Source organism: Neopsephotus bourkii, unplaced genomic scaffold (assembly GCF_033783945.1).
Source record: "Neopsephotus bourkii isolate Nb327-2 ecotype Australia unplaced genomic scaffold, CSIRO-AGI_Nbou_v1 NB_1292, whole genome shotgun sequence".
NCBI lineage: Eukaryota > Metazoa > Chordata > Aves > Psittaciformes > Psittacidae > Neopsephotus > Neopsephotus bourkii.
Genome location: NW_026901776.1, coordinates 2492094 through 2515401, shown reverse-complemented (window position 1 = coordinate 2515401; position 23308 = coordinate 2492094). Strand labels below are relative to the sequence as shown.

At 37.4% G+C, this 23308-nt stretch overlaps 1 protein-coding gene across 2 annotated transcripts in view; it reads right to left on the bottom strand.

The window, feature by feature from the left end:
* The window catches only part of CHRM3 (cholinergic receptor muscarinic 3), a 268978-nt gene that overhangs the window by 190279 nt on the left and 55391 nt on the right, over positions 1 to 23308 (bottom strand). The window lies entirely within an intron of this gene.

Genomic DNA, 23308 nt, shown 5'->3' with positions numbered 1-23308 from the left:
AGAACACGGTTAGAAAAGATCCTGTTACATATCACCTCCATTCAGCAAAAGCTTATTGCGCAACCACTGCAATATATTTTGCTCAGATAATTTGCAGATATTTTGCAGGTTTTTTGGCTTTCAGCTGACTTTTCAGCATTCAGACCCTTTATTCCCTGTTGTTTGATAACAATCTTATCCATTAGCATTTGCTGAACCCAGGACAGCATTTTACTGTGTAATTTCCACCAAAGCATAAAATCCCCTCTCCAAAATTAGGTACAAAGCTGGGTGGCAGGGAAGAGCGCAGCATGTACGCAGCACACACATCAGTGGACGGGTGATAACACCAACACCTCTAAGACAAGGTACACAGCTTAACTTGGGTTAGAAGTACACAGAGAACAAGGAACACTCATCATCCCATCAACAGCAATTATTAATTATTATTAATTCGTTGTTTCTATTTTACTGAACAGAAAGATCAGAGTGATACAAAGCTCATCAGAGGATCTACTCTCAAAGTCCAGTTTTCAGACCCAGATGATAGACAGAAAAGTGAGAGAGGCAAGCTCCAGGTCAAGCAGCTGTACAGCACTGAGGTAAAAGCTGAGCTAAAATTCATCTTTATTCACTGAATAAAAATAGAGCTTTTTGGAAAAAAATTATTACAGAACCATTCGTTCATCATTCCTCCAAATTCCCATGAGGTGCAACAACTTACACTCTATCTCAAACTGAAAATTCGACAAATTTGGGTTTATTTGGGGGTTTTTGGTTGGTTTGGGCTTTTTTTTTTTTTTTTTTCCAAAGCAAAAATGGATGAGAGCATTCTACCACCCTTGAAGCATCCCATTTCAATAGTTTCAGATTTAAATATTTCCTCTTAAGAGAAGCTTTTTTATTACAGTTTTATTGAAACTCAAATCTTAGATTAAAATAAAGTCAACACTAAAGTGAAAATGTGATACCAGCACAGCGATTCCTCTTTCATTGAACATTTTTTAAAGTGAGTGGTTCCAAATCACGATTTTCAGATACAGAATGAAATTCCAATGACCTCTCTGAACTGGGTTTTACGTTTTCCATAGAACTGTGGAGATCTAAAAAAGAAATTTTCTTTTCACCCAAAATGAGAAAAGCTTAGGTAAAATTAATATAATTTTCTGACTACTTTACACAGATTATTTTTGTCTGCATCACGCCTTTCTTTCCCATCCCTTCTGCTGAAATTCTATATCTGAATTTTGTTAGTAGTTTAAGGGCAGCTATATGACCCATCCAAGTATTTCATCTTTCTGTTCTGCCTTCTCCCCCCCCCAAAAAAATTAGAAATGGTGGATTACAGGCTCAGTCAAGTAATACGTAAATTTGTGAAAACTAGATGGACAGAAGATTCACTGTACAAGGGAAATAAATTCTTCATTGTCCAAAACATCACAATACTTTTAGCATGGTGGAGACCAAGCAAAACATGCTTGGGAAAAAGGCATTCTATTCATATACGGTAGCTTTTGATGTGCATGTTCTTCTACTTTTCTGTATTCATTTCCCAGTGCTGTTTCAAAGGACAAGGACAAAATTACCTATTTTCAAGTATGATCAGGCTTTATTCAGAAAAATCAGCAACTTTAAGCAGATCACAGTGACAATATAATTTCTGAATAACTACACCCTTGTTTAAATAATTACCCTGTCTTAACTTGAGGTAAACTCTCAGTTAAAGTAAGCTTGATTTTATATGTCCATGGACTAGTTACAGACACATGATCGACCACTGCATCTCAAATGTAAGAGAAATGACTTAGTGCTGTGAACTGTAAAGTTACTAAAACGTTTTAACAGAAGACCCTGACCATCATTTAATCACACGATTGAGAGCTTTGTCATGCAGGACTAGACTCCCAAGCTGCTCTTAAAGATGCTTTAGTGACCAACTTAACAGGCTAGAAATGGTGTTTACACATTCTGCTGACAGCCTTAATCCTTCAAGCAGACATCTGCAGAGCCAAAACAATACAAGTTTTGGCCTTCCTTGGTATTTTGACTGTCCATAAAACCAAAAGCCATAAAAAGACTTCTATGTTCTCAAATACTTTAACATTACAAAGAAAAATAAGCCTTGCACAGATTAATGCTGTATTTCTTTTTTTTGAGTACACACAAACCCAATGAGTTCTTATTCACAATACAGAGGCTTATTAAGGACCCTACTGAATATCAGCGAAAGTTATAAAACACCTGAAATACAATCAACTAAAAATCTCTTCATTCTAGCCAAGGTCTTGATCTGTTCCCAGCACTTAAGTGGCACAGGTAGACAGTACGAGTTTATTTGTGACTTCAGTGGACACAAAACATCTGATTGAAATCAGTCACACATACAGCTACATGAAAAACAACAGTCCCTGTGCATCAGCGTTATATAGGTATGGCATATCCCTGCAGCCGGGCACTGCAAGGTAAGCAGTGCCCAGCACAAGCACAGGGACTGGCACCAGTTACCACCTCCAGCACAAAGGGCAGCCTGCACTGAGAGCAGAGGTTCTAAGGTCAGTAGAACACAAAAATACTCAGATGGTCTCCGAGAATGAAATAAAGATTTTTTCCTGGATTCATGCCTCAGACATGTGGAGACAGTTTTAGACTGTATGTGTGTCTCTGCCATCTCTACAGAAACCTTTCTAAATAAGGGCAATTTTATGACTGTCCTATGCAGCTACATAAGTATCCAGACGGAACATGAATTTGCAATTGATTTCATTAATTAGAAAACTTGCTTTGAAGGAAGTGAACACTACAGACAAAAGTAGTCTGTAAGCATTGTTCTATACTGAAATCTAAGTGGTCATTTCAATAAAGGAAAAGGTTTTTTTTCCTAACAAGCAACCTTCACTGAAAACTAATTAGAAACCACAGGTATTTTGTGTCTATTTCACAATCAATGAAAGGCTAATCTCAAATACCTCACTGCAAATGGCTCAGCTTGTATAGACAATACCCATGAGTCATTCACACACCCTTTAAAGTCGGTTATCCAAGCCTGTCCCAGAGATGCTCACCAGCAAGGGCAGTCATTCATGCAAGTGACCGCCTCTCCTACTCTGCATACGTCCCTCTGAGCCAAAACACATACTTAGTATTGGATATGTGTTTACTTGTTGGATACATCAATTTTCACTCAGGCATATCACAGAGGAGAGCATTTTGTGTACCTGTAACCTCTAATTCTAAATGTAATTCTTGACCCTCATTCTTTCTGGTTTTCAAATTGGCCAAACCTATGATTACTACCTGGTAAAATGTAAATGAAAATGTAAAAAACAGTGCTGCCAGCTACACACTGCAAACCAGGACAGACACACTGTGTAAACGCATAAAAGTGCTAAAGAGCCTTGACGATAAAACACTCGATGCACAGCTTGTTTTAAATCATTGACTATGTTCAAATTGTTATTTATACATTTTTCTTTATTTAAATGAAACCTCATTAGGTTTGGTTATGCTAACATTTGCATCAATTACATGCTAAATGCCAATTATTATTTTAACACAATGAAGAATAACAATATATTAATTGCTTACTGCAGGAAGAGAAACTGGATGCATTTATCCCCTTATAACGAACAAAACTGGATCATATCCAAATGACTCAACATGCTTACCCTGGCAACAACTGTAACTGTTGTTTTAATCAAACTTTGTTTAATGTTTTGAATATGCAATATTTAAAAACTATGGAGTAGCATATTATTGCTTGAAACCCACAAGTTTGTTTTAACACTGAGACCTTATAACCACAATGCCTAATGAGTACTGACAAAGTGCTTTTTGGTCCTTACACAAATTCTACCACCCACAGACCTATTTTCAAAGTGTAACCAATTTAGCTTATAGTTACAGCAAAAAAAAAAAACCCAAACAACAAACCAACCAAACAAAAAAAAAAAACAAAACAAACCACCCCAACCCCAAAGTACTACTCAGAGGCCAAAGAATGGGATTTTTTTCATTAAAATATTATTTTCCAAAAATAAAAAAGATATCAAAAAAATGTAATGGAGCTGCATTCAGAGCACAGTTAACTAAAAATGCATCCGGCAGCATGCACTGTTCCAAAAAAAAAAAAAAAATCTGAATTTTTGCAAAGAATTGGCTGACATTAACTTTTCAAACAACAGATTTTCCGTCTGAGGAAAGAAGGATTGTTTACCTGGGATCTTTGAATAGTGAATACTGCTTGGAGTAATTGGAACTGTTAAACATAATTTACACTTCTCTTTCATCTTTCGTTGCCTTTTTTCCTCCATAGGTATCTCTCACTTTAGTACATCCTCATTCAATGTTTTCAGTGAATTTAAATTATTTGCTTCCATACTTCAGTGCTTTATTCTGCTCTCGTGAGACCTCACTTGGAGTATTGTGTGCAGTTCTGGTGTCCTCAACATAAAAAGGACATGGAACTGTTGGAACAAGTCCAGAGGAGGGCCACGAGGATGATCAGGGGACTGGAGCACCTCCCATATGAAGACAGGCTGAGAAAGTTGGGGCTGTTCAGCCTGGAGAAGAGAAGGCTGCGTGGAGACCTCATAGCAGCCTTCCAGTATCTGAAGGGGGCCTATAAGGATGCTGGGGAGGGACTCTTCATTAGGGACTGTAGTGACAGGACAAGGGGTAATGGGTTAAAACTTAAACAGGGGAAGTTTAGATTGGATATAAGGAGGAAATTCTTTCCTGTTAGGGTGGTGAGGCACTGGAACGGGTTGCCCAGAGAGGTTGTGAAGGCTCCATGCCTGGCAGTGTTCAAGGCCAGGTTGGACGAGGCCATGGGTAATATGGTTTAGAGCAAGGTGTCCCTGCCCATGGCAGGGGGGTTGGAACTTGATGATCTTAAGGTCCTTTCCAACCCTAACTATTCTATGATTCTATGATTCAGTGCTGTGATTTTTATGAAGTTATTTATTACTATTGCAATTTTAAAATAAAAATTTTAGTAATGAATTACTGATGAAAAGTTTCAATTTGGTTTTGAAATTTAGGTAGGACTCCACGTAGGCACTAGTGGTATCTATTTCTCTTGAGTATTTTTAGAAGGATTTGGATGGACATTTTGCTCTTAATTTCCCATTCAAGCCACATTCTTCATTTAGGCTGCTTCAGATCCACATGAAAACACACAATGCTACGCGATATTTATCTGGACCTTTTATTAAGTCCTTTGTGGGAAAAATACCTATTTTGCTGCTGTAAGGGAACAGGACAGAGGAATCGACATGTCAGTTTATATCAACAGGTTCTGAATATCACTTCTTATATGCATCAGTCCACAAACTCCCTTTGTCACTCACTTTCTTCCATTATCAGGACACCAGGTGAAGAAATAAAGCTAATGTATTTCCTGTGAGAGCTCTGTTCTGCACAAATTTGTAATGAAAATGTGACACTTGTTCCCCAACACTGCAGGTGCATGTCCTTTCTATGATGCAAAATTAACTTTCATGGCAGTATACAGTCTCTAACAGATTCTTGACCAACGGACATCATGAAGAACTGTACTCTACCCCTGTCAAAAACTTATTTCCTCTTTTTCCACTAGAGAAGCAGCTTTATATTTCTTTTTCACCTTGAAGAAAATGGCTGACTCACCAGAATATTTTTACCATATTGGTAACAGAAAGGAGAAGTCACATGCAAAAATACTGCTTCTCACCACATTTATTCTGTGAAAAGTCACTGATATTGTTTGGCAAAGCAAGTATTTACATCTTCATATTCTATAAACCAAATAGCATTTTGGGAAACTACATAAGCTTCTCAGCAGCCTGTTGTGCTACACAGCAGTAAAAATCAAACCTAATTTTGTTTTGTAATTATTTTACCACCTTCTGCCTGTGTGATGTATGAACAAAGTCAGAACTGATGCTTTGAGCATCATTCTTTGAGCATATTGCTTTCTAGTAATAACAGTTCATTAAAAAAAAACAAAACCAAACCAACAACAACAAAAGAAAAAACAAAACAAAACAAAAAAACCAACAAAACAAACATTCCACCCCCTCAAAAAAAAAATAAAAAAATTACATTATCTAGAAAAGAATCCTTATCCAGGATTCTTCGGTACTGGAGAGCAGAACATGATTCCCTCGGTCAACTTACCACCAGCAGTGCAGTTGTGCTTAGCATGTGCATCCAGAACTAATCTTTTAATGAACTGGTATTAATTAACAATAAACCACTAAAAACTCCAGCCATATAACTACTTCTGGAAAAAATAACACCTATATTACATTGTGATGAAACCTGCCTAGGGAGAAATGAGGCTGTTTTTAACATCACCGTGCCATTCATCCTCCTCTTCACTGGATGTAGGACACCTAGCTGTGTGCAGCAAATACCCACTATACACACTGGTTAGGATTACAGAATATGAAAACATTCCTTGTTTTTGGGAGCAAAGATAAAACTTAAGATGTAGGGGAAAGAAAGCAGCTATTTCAGAGTCCATGGATTATAGGATGAAGTCTCATTATGTAAGGCAATTTAGGCAATCAGTAATTGACCATTATGCACTGCAAAAAATTATGTTAATCATGACCTTATAAGTAAAACTGTTTAACTGTCTCCCCATTTTCCATTCATGGTTTTTGTATTAGTTGCATTGGTTGTCTTCACCTGGCAACTTTTGATGTTACAAGTTTTTGTCTAGTGTTCCTTAGCTGCAATTCCCTTATGGTCATGTATAAGTCTGCTCTACTGATTTCCTTTGGGGCCCCAGATCTTGCTCAGCATTTTCTTCTACAGATACAGGTGTGACATGCTGTCTCCTCAACACACACCCTCAATAAATACAGTGAGAAGGAAAAAAAAAGTTGCACTTCACAGAACTGCTTGGGAAGAAGTTGGAAAGTGTCAATACTGGACCTCACCTACCTTGCACGTGAATGAGTTACTCAACATCTGAAGTGCTGCTTTCCCCTGAAGGTTGCTAGTGATGTTCTAAGCATTTCACAGGCCTCCCATTTACACCAGCAGGTTTGGGGAGAGGGAACTGGGGAGAGGGAAGGTTAGAAGCTCAAATCAAGGAATGCAGGAACCAGGAAAATTATCCCTTGACACTTGGCAAAAGGAGCCAGCTGGCCCATTTGTCAAAGTTTTTATCTCTGAAGGATCAAAAAAATAATGGAGACACTAGAGGCAGAGTCAGCAAATTTTCTTTGCATTGCTAGAGGAATTGTATTGGAAGTGGCATCCTAAAAGCAGGAGCAAAACCACAAGAGGTGGGAAGAGGGTAGAGTTGGAAATTTTCATTGCATTTATTTCTCTGTGAAAATACTGCACAGCAAAATCAGTAAGGAAAAAGTAATTTTGCTACAACAGATGAGACATACAAATTTTAAAAGGCTTTGAGGTAACAGAACATCCGTCAATTCACAATATAAGCAGTTCTTTAAATTGCTGAGCAAGTTAGTTAAGCAGATGTCTTTTGCTGTTGAGGCATAAGTACATATTGTACAAATGCCAGATAGTCAGCTTATAATACTGATTTTTTTATGGGTGATAAAACCAAGTGTTTAAAGCCCTAGTTCTATCATAGTTTTAAGCATAATTCCTATTGTAACTTAACCCCAGGCAATGAAAAAAAAAAAAATAAAGGAATCATCAAGATGTTAGGCAAATCTGAATATTCTTATTCTACATTACCCTTGCTCTGTGCTATTATAGTGTCTAGGAAGGTCTTTTTGTGGGGAAATAAGAAGAGACAGTATTTTTTCTGCTAATAAGTTATAAACAAATAAGATAAATAATTCTGATACTAAAAGGATGTACTGTACTTTGCTATGTGGTAGCTTTATTAGTAGTAATTATGAGAATAAGTTACACACAAAAATCATTAAATAGAGATTAAAGGCTTATGCTAAGCCTATAAAGGCTATGACCTAAAGACTAACCTTCAGATATTAAAACAAGCTTACAAGAGGCAAGCAAGAACACACTATAAATGGAGGGATAATCGCTTCATAAATTTTAGGTAGATGCCTGAAGAACCATACCATACCTGCTTCATCAGAATAGGAATTACTAATGCAAATGGAAAGAGAAATCAGTTTTCAGTCTTGAGAGACTTCAGTAGAATACCTTCCTTTGAAACTATTCTTTATCCTGTACCTTTTCTATAGATGAAACACATACAAATGCTTCTGCATAAGAGACAGCAATATTTATACTGTACAAAATAAAACAATTCCTTAACCTCACTTAGTGGATTATAACTTTGCTAGTTCAACTGATTGGGCCATAAGGTATCCATGCCAATGGACTTTTTTCTGCTTTCAAAAACCCAGAAAGAATTTTTTTAGTCATTGCAAATCTACACTATGAAGAACCCCCAAAATACTGAGCCCAAATGCTGACATTTCCTCACCTTCAGCATGTGGCCTACATGCTCAGAAACATCCCTGCGAGCACAGCAGCAAAGCCTTGCTTCTCCTGAGACTGACAGACCGACACCCTTATATCTACATCAAGGAGATCACGCAGTGTGTGAAGAAAACTGTTTTAACACAGTGTTTGAATGGTAAGCACCATTATGTTGTGTGACAAGCATTCACTGGTACTAGCTACTGTTTCTTCTGTACTTCAATAGGCAGCGATTGGAGAAAAGCCTAACACTTGCTGTCACTTAGCAATTAACTCAGAGAGGAGAGTGATTTCAAGGGTGGTGACAGTTTAAAAGACAGGCTACTGTTCTTTTTCTACATTCTATTTCAAAATCCCATAATAAAACACTTAGAATAATTTAATAGAACATCAGCAAAGAAAGATGCTTTCATTAAGACACAATTCTATTCTGTGGTCACAACTTTATCCCTCCGCCCTTATTATTCATGATCATTACCTCATACTACCCCACATGAACTTTATAACTGTGTTTTACAAAAACTAACAGGATCTTGTTCTGAACAAATCCTACAAGAGTACAAAACTTTGATCCTGTATTGGAACCAGTACCAAAAGAATAGGGTGGAGGAGGAGGGAAGAGCAATAACGCAATTATGCTTATTTTACCCTTGTGAAATACTAGAAATTGTTTTTTTTAATTTAACAAATGCAATCTATTTATTCTCTCTCCCTCTCTTTTTTATCAGATTACATGTAAAAAGTGATTCCTGTTTTATTTTTAAAACTAAACTTTTGTTTGAGACATTTTTCACTCAGGAGACATCACTTCCACATAAAAGGTGCTTAACCACATTGCTGTAGCAGTTCTAAGCTCTTTTAAAATATTAGAGGATTTTGAAAAACTAGTCAGAGTTCTGCACACACTCAAAATAGATTTGTGTGCTTATGAGGAGTAAGTTAGAAGAGAAGAGGAGGGGACATGTTTGGGGGTATTTTTTTTTCTTCATTTAAATTCATGTTATGCTGGGTTGTCCTTAAGAAAAAAGTAGAATTCTAGTTTTAAAAATATCTGTAACTAAAAACACCTTTTAAGAGTTTAATTTTCATTAGTATTTCATTAGTATTTTGCTACCACTGCTGTTTTTCTTAATTGAAAAATAATGTTCTTCCCAGAATATTATTTCTGTTTCTTCAGTTTCTTGTACTTTGTGCCAGTTCCATTTGCAACTTGCTTCAAAAAAAAAAAAGTCACGTAAGTTACAGGAAATCCAGATTTCAAAGACTACCGCATTCCATATAGTACATCAATAATGCAAGAACAACATCATACAGAAGAAGGGCATCAAATTTAACCCTATCGTTCACTGTAAATAATTAGAAGGATATATCTGAAATTCCCATAAATCCTTTAGGTATTCATAGAACATCCATTGCTATGGTATCAAAATCAAGTTCAGTAGCAAATTTTTAAAGTAACAGAAACATCGTATCAAGCTTTCAATCAAAATGTGCAATGCCTAGCAGTAAAACCACAGCACTGACTGAGTTAAATCTGTTTTCTCCATCCAAATCCTACTGGCATAAACTGTAACTGTGACAAAGCTAGAGACAGAGAGGAAATGTAGATTACATTATGGTAAAATAAGTTTAAGGGCAGGCTTTCCTGGCAGCGACCATGCCTTCACTAGACAGTATTTTAGTTTAAAATCTGTAGTTCGGAATTGGGCAGATGAAAGTGTCTGACAGGTAAATAGAGTAAAATGAGTCCAAGCAATACGGCTGCTAACTCAGAAGGGGTAATTTAGCTGTAACTACCAAAAAACCCCAAGGAGTCTTATATTGAAGAAAAATCAACATGATATGATTTTTCATTTTCACCAATAACTTCATTGAACAACATACCAATTATACATAGAGAGACAGCACTGAAGACTGCATTTCCTTCTAAAACAATCTGACATTTCCTTTTAAAGCAAATCACCCATGAATGCCATGGCCAACAATTCTGAGCAAAGCTGGTGAGGAAATAACATACCAGAACCGTAACAACCCTAAGGTTACCCCTGACACTGGCTTCCGCAGGTAAGATATCTTGTGCAGGGAAGAAAAGGAAAAGCAGAGGGAAGACAACATGGAGAAATGCTGATTAGCGAAGTGGAGTTTAGTTTCAATATATCCCAATGAAATCAATGAAGGTCAATACTATCCACACCTGTAACTGCATCAGAACTTGGCACTTCTGACAGGATGGTATCTGAAACACACTGACTTTTCCCTCCAAGCAGAGTTTACCAGCAGTTCCTCAAACACCCTGGTCACAGTGAACTGTTCTAGATGGTGACCGCAATAAGTCAACAAACATTACTAATCTTCTCTTTCCAGGCAAAACAAACCATTTTTGTAACAAACTTTGTTTCTCCAAAAGCTTCTAACAGACAGCAATCGTAAACGTATGATTTTAATCTCATCTTTTGGAATTTGTGCTGAAGTTCACTTTGTAATTCCAGCCAAACTAAAGATTTTCTTGCCCAGTGACCTGAAAACATTTGATTCTCCCAAAGATGATCAGATCTTCCTCTATAAACCAGAGCATAGGCCACCAAAGTGAGACAGCTGAAGACTTCCTAGTAAGAAATACATGCTTATACATTTCATTTCATATAAAACACAAACTACATAATAACTTATCCATATTCTATTTTCTTCCAAGGCACAATTTATGGATGGATGGTTTGTTTGTTTTTCTTTCCTTTCATGCTTCTTTTCCTTAGTTCTTTGTCATACTTGAAATAGCTTTTCTGGCTTTTTGAATACACTTGTTTCAGAGCATGCAGGAAATTAAGAGTACTGCACTGCCCAGAAAGGGGTCCAAAGAGTCAGTTTGGACTGTCAGTTCCAACAGTGGCCAAAAACAATGCTCAGGCAGTAATATAAGTGATCTCTAAGCAAAAAAAAGGGCTCCAAGCAAATGTCCTGCAGCAGCAGAGCAACAGATGGGAATTGGGAAGAAGTATGACTGACTGGCGGTGTCAGATGGCAGAAACTTATATTCATGTCTGGAAAGTTTCTTTCAGCTCTTCCATCTTAATGTTCCAAGGCTCTCAAAGAATTTTAAAAGTAAAATAAGCACATTAACATTTTTAAAATCTGAGAACTACTACAGTATCAAGAAGAACATCTTCAAACTTGTATCAGCCTTATGGGATATTTGTTTTCCACCATTGGTAAGTCTTCAACTGACCTTTTCCTTTTCAAGATCTTGCATGCAATCTGTACAGTGGCTCATTCTGCAAGAGATTAAGTACTATGTCATTGACATGACTCAGGAAAACAGTAATTAGGCAGTTGTGTTACTGCTTGCAGGACTTCCTCTTAGACCTCCCCATGTGCTACTGAATACACAGCTTACTACAGCTGCATCGTAGGTACGTGGCCTGTAAATATGCAGAAAACATTACAGAAATACAAACAAATAAATGCCAAATCACCAGCTGGGATTCTGTAACCTCTGAAATTCATAGCAATCTCCCCAGTTTCAAAGAGCTGATACCTCTTTAAACCCAGGGACCTTAAAGATAAGCATTCTGAAGGAAGGCAACAGAAAACGTAAGAATAGATATAAAGGGGCAGGAAGCAACTATGTGGCAAGAGGGGAGGAGAATAACAAGTGAAAGGTCATGAACAGTATCTAATCAGATTTTACCTTAGCTGTTATCTCAGCAGCTCTCTAAATTAAAGAAAGTACAAATCAGTGCACACTTCAGGGTGAAGGGGAGGAGGCTGCTGTTCAGCAGATACCCACGCACCAACAGAATACGAGGAAATGTCTCTATTTGATATGAAGACAGAAATTATCACCTTGTCCCCCTGCTGGCACCTGTTCTAAACAAGAGCAAGAAGCACAGCACCTGTGATGGAAGGCAGAACTGACTTAAAGCTCTTGGTCCTTGTATGTTATTTACAGGGGAATGCTTGCCAAGACATTGACCTCTGACAAAGGCAAAAGTGTGTGAATCAGTGATGTTCAGCATAATCCCCTCATAAAATCTGATGGTGAATCACCATGCACAAATAAATTCCTGCTCGGTTTGCAAACAAGAAGGCAGGAAAAGTATGAACGAATGAATAAGTGGTTTGTGTATTTATTTTTTCTGAAATGCTGGCTCTGAAGAGGATACAGGAGGAGAGAAGGCAGGAGTGGCACAAGCACAGTGGTTACACGTGGATATCATGTATGGAAAAGGGTAAAAGCAAGGGTCACGGAGAAAAGAAACAAATCTAAGATGTAGCTCCAGGCAGGAAGAATAATGACCTAAAGAAAGACTGATTGCAAGATATATTTTCAGCATAAGCATTGCTCATCATTCTTAGGCCTGCATGAATAATGTCTGTCTTCTCCACTGTAGACATTTTACAATCTTTCTTCCCCAAAAGGTAAGTATTTCCTAAAGTAGCTCTGGAGTGAACACTAGAAAGATGTCTGTCTTCTTCAATTATTACAGCTATTCAAGGTTTCCAGATAAAAGTATTTACATGACCCTGCATACCGTAAAGGGCTCTTCATGAAGTTATGACTGGACAGACAACCAATTCTACATACCAGTATATCAGCAAGAAAATGTTAACTGTGTTTCCTAAAGGCAGAGTCAAAGAGGTCTATAAAATCATTTAAACTCTGATTTTAAGGTATGAAAATGACCTAGCAGAAGTCATTTTCCAAAGCTACCTTCAGTGTAATGGGAGAAAGTCAGTATTTTAAAGCATGAATTTTCCCTATGAATACTTAAAAGGCAAACCTTTCCTTACAATTTGTGCCAGGTATGAAGCTGGAGCTGTACAATTTTCCCTCAAATCTGCTAAGATCTCACAGGTAGCTTACCTATTTTTCAGTTCATTGCTTGACTAGAAATACCTGAATTAAATCTGGACATGTCACACACCTGGAGTCACCTGTTTATCCCAGGAGAGGGTCAGGAAGAGATCTGCTTTCAAAGACAGCAGTGTCAGCTGATGCCATTGTGATAATGGTACCAGACTGACTTTCACCAGGAACATGATCCATTCCTTGCTTCAACATACCATTCCTGCAAGGCCTTGAGAAAGTCCCTTAACTATTTCATACTCCACCTCTGAAGAGGATTCAGGTGTGTGAGAGCCTATCATGTTATAGGAATTCTATCAAAATCCCTGTTTAATCAGGCTGCACCTGGATTCAGATTCATCAGATCTCCCTAAAAGGGATTCCCCCCCCTTTTTTTTTAACATGTATTTTTGCTTCTGAAAAAGATGGAAATTTAAGTTAATATTTTTGAGTGTTTACTATTGCTTCCTGCTGTAAACATATCAATTCTGAAGCGCTTAAAATGATTTGGCATGTAGCCAAATAATGTAAAAAAAAAATATTTTAGTTATGTATTTTTCTTTTTTTTTCATTATCAAAATTCAAGTTTTCTCTGGTTTATAATTTTCTCGGCATTGCCAGTTTTACTAATCACAGACCTCTACAGAAAGCTCACTGGGCTATTTAGAATTCCCTTGTGTTCCATAAAAGGCAATTAAAATAAAACTTCATGGTAAGATGTCTTTATCTCATCAGATGCACGGATGATTCATTTCTGCTTTATTTGATGTCCAACTGGAATAAACCAGATTTAGGATAGCAGAAAAAACTAAAGGAAATGAACCAGAAAGGATGGGCAAAAGGTGGGAGAAAAGGAACCCAAAACTTTCCTCTCAGAAATGCAGATGTCTGTTAGGGCTAAAGGAAATCTTCACATCACCAACTCACCTTTAACTCATGTTTTTGCCAGAAAGCCACAGGGAAGAGGCCTCAGCTCCAGGGAGAGAAAGCCAAGAAAACATACTGGAATGGAGCAGAGCACTTAGAGTGCCTCCAGGTGCCTCTGAACAGCCACAGCAATTTAGGCTGAAGGAGCACAAGTCACAGTTAAGAATGCAAAGACCAAAACTAAGGGTAAAAATACTTACTTTGCAATCAAAACCAATTTGAGTTTGGAAAACATTTTGGTCAGTAAATCTGTGTCTCTGCCTACCAAAGCAGAGAGATGCTCCAGGGTATGTATATTCCTCCGTATTTGTGCCACTGTAAGTGATGTGAGAATTCAGAATTTATTGAAAAAAAACCCAAACAAACCACTTGTTAAAAAAGAACAGTTCTTGACTCTCAAAAGAAAATATAAACCCTAAAGGTGTTTCTCATTTGCAAAAAATCCCACATACCATATTCATTGCTGCATTACCTGACCAGCATTTTTATTATTGCTTTTTACTCAGCCATTTGTAAAGTAGCAATTAAACATAGTGAATTAGTTTTCACTTATTCTTGAAAATATCTAGAGCCATCAGTAATGCTTGAGGTACAGTTACAGTCAGCACACAAGGCAGGAGGCTCAGCCTTAAGAACCACAGGATAACAGACAGAATTTTTACTGTTTAATGCTGCATTTCCTACCTATTTTATTTTGAATCATCTTGCTTTGTAGAAAGCTTTTCTTCTTGTCCCTAGTTTCTCCACATTTGCTATTCTCTGTAATACATCATAATTCTTTCTGCACAGATTTATACCAGCAGACTTATCTCCCTGCTGCAATATGATAATATTAGTAATAGGAAAAGAACTTAAATTTGTCATAAGTTTTCTAATACTAACAGGCATAAATTAAGCTACACCACAGCCATGAAAACTTCTTCTTTGAACCTTTTAACATCCAATAATGAGACACTGTCAATATCCCATAACATAGAATGATTTGTTCCCTAGAAATTACAGCCTGAAATCAGAAAACAGGTTTTCCCTTTCTAAAAGGTCTATAAATTACATTGCACTTCCTGAAAATCTTCAGGAGTGACTCTCAGGCAGGGAATGAGGAAGAGATAATTTAACTTCCTTGAAATCCCCTTACCTACCGGTGGCAGAGGCAGAGATGCAGAGAGCTTTTTCTCTCACTCTGGTGATAATCACCTGGACTATTCAAAGCCTTGCTTTAAGTTCTTCAGTACTTGTACTTTCTTGTCATAGTACATGGTACTAGAGGCATGGAGTAACCACAAAATTAAATACACTGTGCAGCTTACACATAAAACACCGTATTCCTCAGGATTACTAACTGGTACTGTAATGCTCAAAACTAGTACATTTATTTTTAGTTTAATAGGAGAGTGGTATGTGGTAAAAGCATAAGAGGTCTTTTACTACTGAAGGGATTCATAGAAGAAAGCCCTACATGTCACTCATTCCCAAAACAAATCTTCAGGTATGTGCACTAGGAACACACTTTCTTTGTAAGAAAGAGCCTATCTTGGACCTTCAACACACATTTCAGTCCAGGTTTTGTGAACACAAACTGTGGCTCTGGAGCAGCAGTTCAGCAGGGGAAGAACCCAGTACCACTGCAAGTGATTGCAAGGTACCTGGCACCAAAAAGCATCCAAGGAGAAATCTTGTTTTGTACTGCCTTCCCCAGGACCATGCCCACAGCCACCAAGGGAGCTCCTCTCTGCCTTGGTTGTCCCAGATCTGCAAGGCAGCTCTGGCATCATACCTGCCCACCCCTGGCACCTCACTGCGCAGCCAGGTCAGAATGTTTTGTCCTTGCCTTTAGACCTGAGGACCTAGGGAGAAGAGGAGAAAAGGCGCATGAAGTGAGCAGATGCAAGCTAGGGTGACACTTTTTGATTCCTGAGGGGAATCAAAAGCTAGGAACTTCTCCCAGGTCCTGCAGCATAAGGCTATGGTCGTGTAACAAATACTCATTATGGCCTTTGGAAAAAAAAACCCCTGAAGGCAATGTCTGACAGGGCTCTGTAGGGGGACTGCTTTAGTAATAGCCACATGGTGCCCCTGTGATGTAGGAAAGGCCAGCTGGCCATACAGATGGGATATTACCACAAAATTCATTTATTAGAGCACTATGATACACTGGGTCTATCATGGGAAAAACAGAACCAACAAGCTGCAGACAAAAAGTAGCCAATTAGAAATAACTCAGAGGACATATCAGTCTTAAAGACATAATCAAGATTAGCAAAGCCAATTCAAAAATATTTGCAAAACAGAGAGAAGTATGTGATGCTTACTGAAACAAAGGCTGCTGTCTCTCTTCTGACACAAACCACAATAGGCAAAAGCCCTATAAACAAACCCTAATAAACTAGCCATTGCTCAGAGACTTATTCATGCGCTAGAAAATACCACCACTCAACAGAGAGCAGACAGGTTGGAACTGGAACAATGTCCTTACAGTCACATTTCACCTGTCAGTTTACAGCAACAGAAGCATAATGCATGCACAGAGCACTGCTGCACAGAGCACACCTGCCCGAACAAGGTGACCCTTACGCTGGACATCCTTTCTTAAGAAATGGTATGGATGTTTCCCCTCCCCAAAACACCTGCATTTTTTATTTTTATTTTTTTAATATCACTTGTAAAACATTTTGTTGGAATCTATTTGGAAAACCTAGCTTTATTTCCTTTCCTGGATTTTGTGTTAGAAACGCATGTCATCCCAAAACATACTTGTGTTTGCTTGTTTTATACTAACAGACCAGCTCTGACCATCAGACGTGTTAAAGCCACTCCCCCTCCTGCTTCAGTAATTGTGGAAGGTTTCTAACTGCTTCTTCCACTCAAAGTGCAGCAGGGATATGAGACGATTTCTTTTCCTGATGTAGATACTTGTCTGCTAGGAACTTGGAAAAGGCTGTCTAATCTGTAATTCATGTAAACCACAACCAAGTACACCAACATGGGCCGGGACAGGAAACCCATGACTCAAAACACTAAGGCTAAGAGGAAATTTTTGAACTCTTACATTCTTCACTGGAAAGCATCCCTGTATTTGTACTTTCACAAAGAATGTTTCTCTAAATATCAAGAACATAGGTTTGCATAGCAGGGAAAAGTGAGGCCCACTCCACAGAGCAAGGATTTCACTGAAGTTAGGTGTCCCAACCAGCATACTGCACCTGACTGTGCAAAAGGGAGGAGGAAAAGCGACATAGTGCACCCATCTTCTATCAACACAAAATGGAGACTTTTCATTTTCTGTTTTCTCATTGGAAGAAAACAACAATTTTGTAAGAGCTTTCTTCAAAGCAAACTTTTTGGTTTTCAACCAGCACTAGCAATAATCACATCATTATATCATGTCAGGTCCACAAGTTTCAAAGCTGCAGATGACATCAGACATTTGCCTGTCAATGGCAAATTGCTGATTCATTTCTGATCCACCATGCTTGATCTTCACATGCGCTCTTAATGGTAACTCAACCCTTTTGTTTCCTCTCTGCACTTCCTTAAATAAGCTTAAATTAATTGTCCATTAGATATAAGCATTGAGAATAATACTGCAGAGTATTTCAATTGCTTTCATAAATCAAAGGAAAAAGATGCCTCTGTTCTACCTTATTAAAGATTTCTTTTAAGACTTTGTTACCATTTTACTTCTACAGTTAGCCTACCAATTAATTTTCAAGTTTATATATGCTTTATAAATAATCACTAACAAAAAAGACTAAATACCTTTGTCACTTCTGAACCAGTATAAATTGAAACCTGAGTTTCCAATTTTCAAAATACACCAGCAGAAAAAAAACCCAATTCTTTAGAATAGCTTAAACAATCCATTCATTACATATGTATATATAAATTATACATAGTTGCCTGTACCACTGTGAATATTAAAGAAAACTTTATTCTCTTTACAACTGCTTTCCATGTAGACACAATACCTCAAAATTCAGTAATAGGAAAATGCTGAATCAAAAGATAAAAGTGCCAAACTGGAAATACACCCCCCCCCAAAAAAAAAAAACAAAAACACAACAACAACAACAAAAAAAAACAACAAAAAAAAACCCAACCCCACACCCCAACAATTAATTTTAAAACAAACTACCAAGGGTGGACAAAAGAAAATTCTGAAGCTCAATTCATTATGCTTTCTGTTTTACCTGCCTACCTGCCTTAAAACTTATGATAAGCCAGATTTAAGGTTTCAAAGAGTTTTACAATCCAAATCATGTAATTACCTTAGTTAGGAAAGAGACCAGGATAAACTCCATTGGTCCACTGAAATTGGTCTTTGGTTTAATTTCCTCTGAGAATAAGCCAGTTCATGCTTGTCAAAACCAGGTAATGAAGCAGCATGCACTTAAGTAGGTAGTAAGCAGGGACCAATAGGGAATCTGCATTAAAGCCACACCACTGATCAGAAACAAACACTACTGTGTATGCAGCCAGTGATGAATAAAAGCACTAAAATATTGAAGCAGGACAATTTTTTTTTTCATTAAAAGACAAATGCTAAAGCTATACACGAATCAATAGATGTTCTTTTGTTCTTTAAAGAAACTTATTTACAGGGGCTTAATAAAGCTGTATTATTTATTTTCTCTTAGTCACATTTGAAGAGGAGCTAAATGCCTGCCACTGTGTTCACTGGCTTCTAACAATAAACCACTTCTCTGTGCAGAGAAGAAAACCTGAAAACACCATGCCACAAATCCTGCCACATGACTGTTTTTGTGGAACAAGGAAAGGCCTGGGACCAAAAGCACATCTCTAACGACAAGAATAATATCCAAGAGCCATTAGAAATTAAATTTTTATTTAAGATCAATATTTATATATATTCAAATATATAATGTGGATATGGGCAGCTTTTGGCTTTTAATCTGTTACTAGATTTTATAAATTATGTAAACAAACAATCTGCTCTACTATCCATGAAGCATAGCATCTGGAAATTACTACTTGTCAATCTACGTAAACTGCCAGATTTCAAATACAGCTCCTTAGAGCCTTGATTCTCAGCAAAGTTGCTAGGTACTAAACAAGTTTTGAAATATAACCAATTCCCTTAAGCCAACTTATTTTGCAAAGCCGAAATATTGTTACTTGAGGAGATAAAACAAAACAAAACAAAACAAAAAACCAAACAAACCAACAAAACACAAAAAACCCCCAAGCAGAGCTGGCAAAGACTGAGGCTTAAGCAAGTCAGACGGAAGGCCACTGGCTTTGAAAACTCCCACAGGGAAATAGGATCAAACAGCAAAGTTGCATGTAGATGAGTTTTCCTCATCCTTTAAACTTGTTTTTTTCTTAACTTTATAATAGCTTTTCAGCTTTGCCAACCTGCTAAAATTGCTGTTTCATGAAATTGGTAGTATTGCAACTAATGCTCGACTTGACACTATTAATCAAAGTAAAGCACTCTTCTGTAGACAACAACAGTTAGGGTGGTAACTCAATGATCTTTCTGTTTCCTCACCAGCAATTAAAGGATTGTCTTCTTTTGGCATACAGGTCTTCTAGAAGCATTTAAATTCCATAGAGAATGTGTTTAACTGGATACACAGGGGTGGATTCTTAGAAAATAAACTACTCCTAATTGTCCTGGAGCATGAACAATTGCCGTCACATTCATGACATTAAGATTTATGAACCATTTGTGTCTGAACTGCCATTTGGAAGGAAGGACTCAATTATCAAGCCTTTCAAAATAGTTATATTAATTCAAGCAGAGTAAAGTCTAAACACTAAACAGTATCACTACAGTAGTTTACTGCAACAGTAGATGGAAAATAGGCCAGGAATTAACAAAAGTCTAATACTTAACATTCTTTTAAAAATAAATGTTATTTTAAACACAGAAGAGCTTTTTAAAAGTACTTATGTGGGAATAAAGTACTGCTGCTTTAGGAAAATTGATAGAAACACTACAAACAGTATTTTTTCCTGTTTTTCTTTCCCTCTCATTAAAATAATTTTACTAGTATCTGATGATCCTTAGGACTTCATATCTCTCTCAGGTGAGCACATGACACAGATTGTGCTATCCACCATACCACAGTAACTGAAGAATCTTCCACATCAGAACTTTTCCAGTTTTCTGATGTTAATCGGCATATATATATTAAAAAAACCCACATAAACAAAACCCGAAACCAAACCACAAACAAACAACAGCTACAAAAAAAACCCCACACCTCTTTGACAAAAGCTCCATAGCAAAGCCACCCAAAAGGAACTGTGAATTCTGCTCTGAAGAGTCACTCCCACACTGGTCCAGCCCTCTCTGCATTGATCAAGAAATGCTGTTCTATGTGACAATGGCAGAACTAAAGCTAAATTTAACTTCAGCAGAATTGACCTCGAGAAGGTGAAGCTTGCTAAAGTACACCCACTGGACAATGCCAAGCCTGATTTAAAACATCACTTTTTCCTGATTCAGTTGGGTATTTCAGCACTTTGGCCCTTTTAATAATATACATCTGCTTAGAGTTATTCAAGAATTTCTCCCTCCCTCTCCAAAAGAAATCCATTGCAAAAACTCCCTAAATTGTCCCAAATGATAGTCTTCACAGGAACTGCTCTTGTCTGAAGAGGGATAACAATTTTATTTCATCCTGTTAGCCAACACAGTTTCCGTAGTTCTCTTCACCCACACTTCCCTTACATTTAACATGATCTTAAGTAGCTGCTTTAGTGAGCTATGGTAAAAACATTTTTAATTTAAGTATAGATGTTATCCATCATTGATGGTTCTGTTTATATGCACCCAGCTAGCTTAATCAAGTGCTAAGCCATTACAAAGGTAGAAAGTTAAAGAGATTCAGCAGAAATGCATACAGAAATGTCATGCAGAACAGTAGTAAAGTAGAAGAGTGACATAAGAGATGTTGATTGGCAAGACGTTTTGGCATGAAAACACTTTCTCCTTCTAATGGTATAATTTAAATTATCTGGCTTCATCAAAGAGAGGCAGAAGCTAGCGTCTAAAATGATGAAGCTACTGAAAACATAATAAAGATTTGCATTTATGAGCAGAACCGTTAGATAATGCTACATGCCACAAATTAGTGTGCCCTTAATACAGCATTTGGAAAGACAGGCTTATGATCTATCACCCTTTTTATGGCTTGGATTAAGCTACAAGGGTCTTCATCATTATACCTTCCCGGTGGATGATAAGAGAATACTGTTACTAGGCCCCTGCACATACAGCACAGCAGTTATCAACGTTTCCCCCAGACAATCTTTAAGATGAAGGATTTTTTGGTATGAGAATGATCATTACCAAGCCACCCTACTCCTTTTAGGAAAATAACTATCTTGCTTTTTGTCTCCTTTTTACTTCTAATTGCTGTCCAGCTAGAATATGCTCTTACTCACTCTTCAGTACATTGAAAACACGTAAAATATCCTTCCCTAATGTCTCCAGTTTACCTAGCTTATATTTTGCTTCACATTCAGGTGGTGTCCCTTGCCCACTACAATGCCATAATATGAACAGTCAGTACTAGTTCCCTCTGTTCCTTCAGAGAGGCTGCCATGAACCACTTTGGATCATGACAGAGAAGGAAATTCACAAAAGAGGATTCTCTGACCCAGCAATTCGACAGCACATGAAGATTATCAGAGCACCTGATTACAATCCCCCAACTGGCATACTGAAAAGCCATTATTAGGCAGCAGACATTGTCTGTAGCACATGCTAGTTCTAAGAGATGTGCTGCTAATTGCCACATAGAATGCCACCTTATGGCACCACACTGTTGTCACGTAGTACATAAATAAGCCACATGCTAATATTTAAGTAGAGAACTTTTTCAGTACCTGAACAGCAGATTACAAGGTAGATAAGTTCTGAATGCGTTTTCCTGAGCTGCAACATGTCAAATCCTGCCAGCAGGAACTATCAACTTTTCTAAATGTTAAGGTCTAAAATGAAACAAATTTTGAGAAAGAAAAGATGGGTTTCTCATCTGAAGTTATGGCTAAACCTAAGAAAAAACTTAAGAATCTTGAAAGAACTGACTTTGCACCTGCACAGAAATATTTACAACTATAGCAAATTACTGAAACATTGAAACAAATCTAGAATTTAAAAGAAAAAAAGAAAACACAAAACAACACCAAAACCAAACCAAAGTTCAACTTTTTAGTCTGCTTTTCTAAGGAAGTTGACCTACAGCCACGTAAAATACGAGTTACACTTTCAGTGTTGTGGATCATCCTGAGGAGGACAGGGCTAGTCTTTGATCTCTTGGCTCAGGTCCTAGATCATAAATCCAGGATGAGCACAATGTAAATATATTAAGAATTCCATACGATGTCAAAAAATGTTGTATCTTCATCCAGTGAAATACATAACAACACATTTCACAGAAGATTTAACATGTAGAACTATTATTTGAATTTTGCTTGTTAATCCCTTCTATCAGATGAAGAAATCTCACTTGACTGACAGCCCCTCAGCTGTTTCTCCTACTAGTTAGAAAGATAACATTCTACGTTGGGATTTCAAGTAGATAGCAAGAAACACAAAAGAAGAAACCTAGTAGAGATATAATTACTAAGGGGGGGTTGTTTAGTTTGCTTTCAGGCACACATTATTGTTGCATCTTTCCCAAATTCACCAATGTATATGGGCATACTCCTAATGATATATAAAAAAATAGAGAACATGATTTTGAATGTTTATTTATCACAAAATGGTAAGTGGAAAATATCCTGAACTGTACAGAAATCCAAAGGTCCAAACTCACCAAACTGAGTTAAACGCAAAGTGCCAGGTCACTAACATGAAGAAGGCAGTTTAGTCAGTATTAGTGCAACACTCCCCGTCAGCACTGCTGAGCAGCAGCACTTAAATCTGAGAAGAACACACATCTGACAAGGCTACACTGCTTAGTCAAGGTTATTTTCACCTGGCAGAACAGAGTGCATATGAATGAAACAGAAGCATTGCAAAAAAGTAATCTCTGTGGGAAGAGGACAATAACAGCAGTATTTTTACTACCTGCCTTTGAGAAAGTCAGGTGTGTCTTCCTGTGGCTACATTCTAAGGTGGCACTGTATAATACATTTTCTTTATTCCTAATGTCCTAAAGACAACCA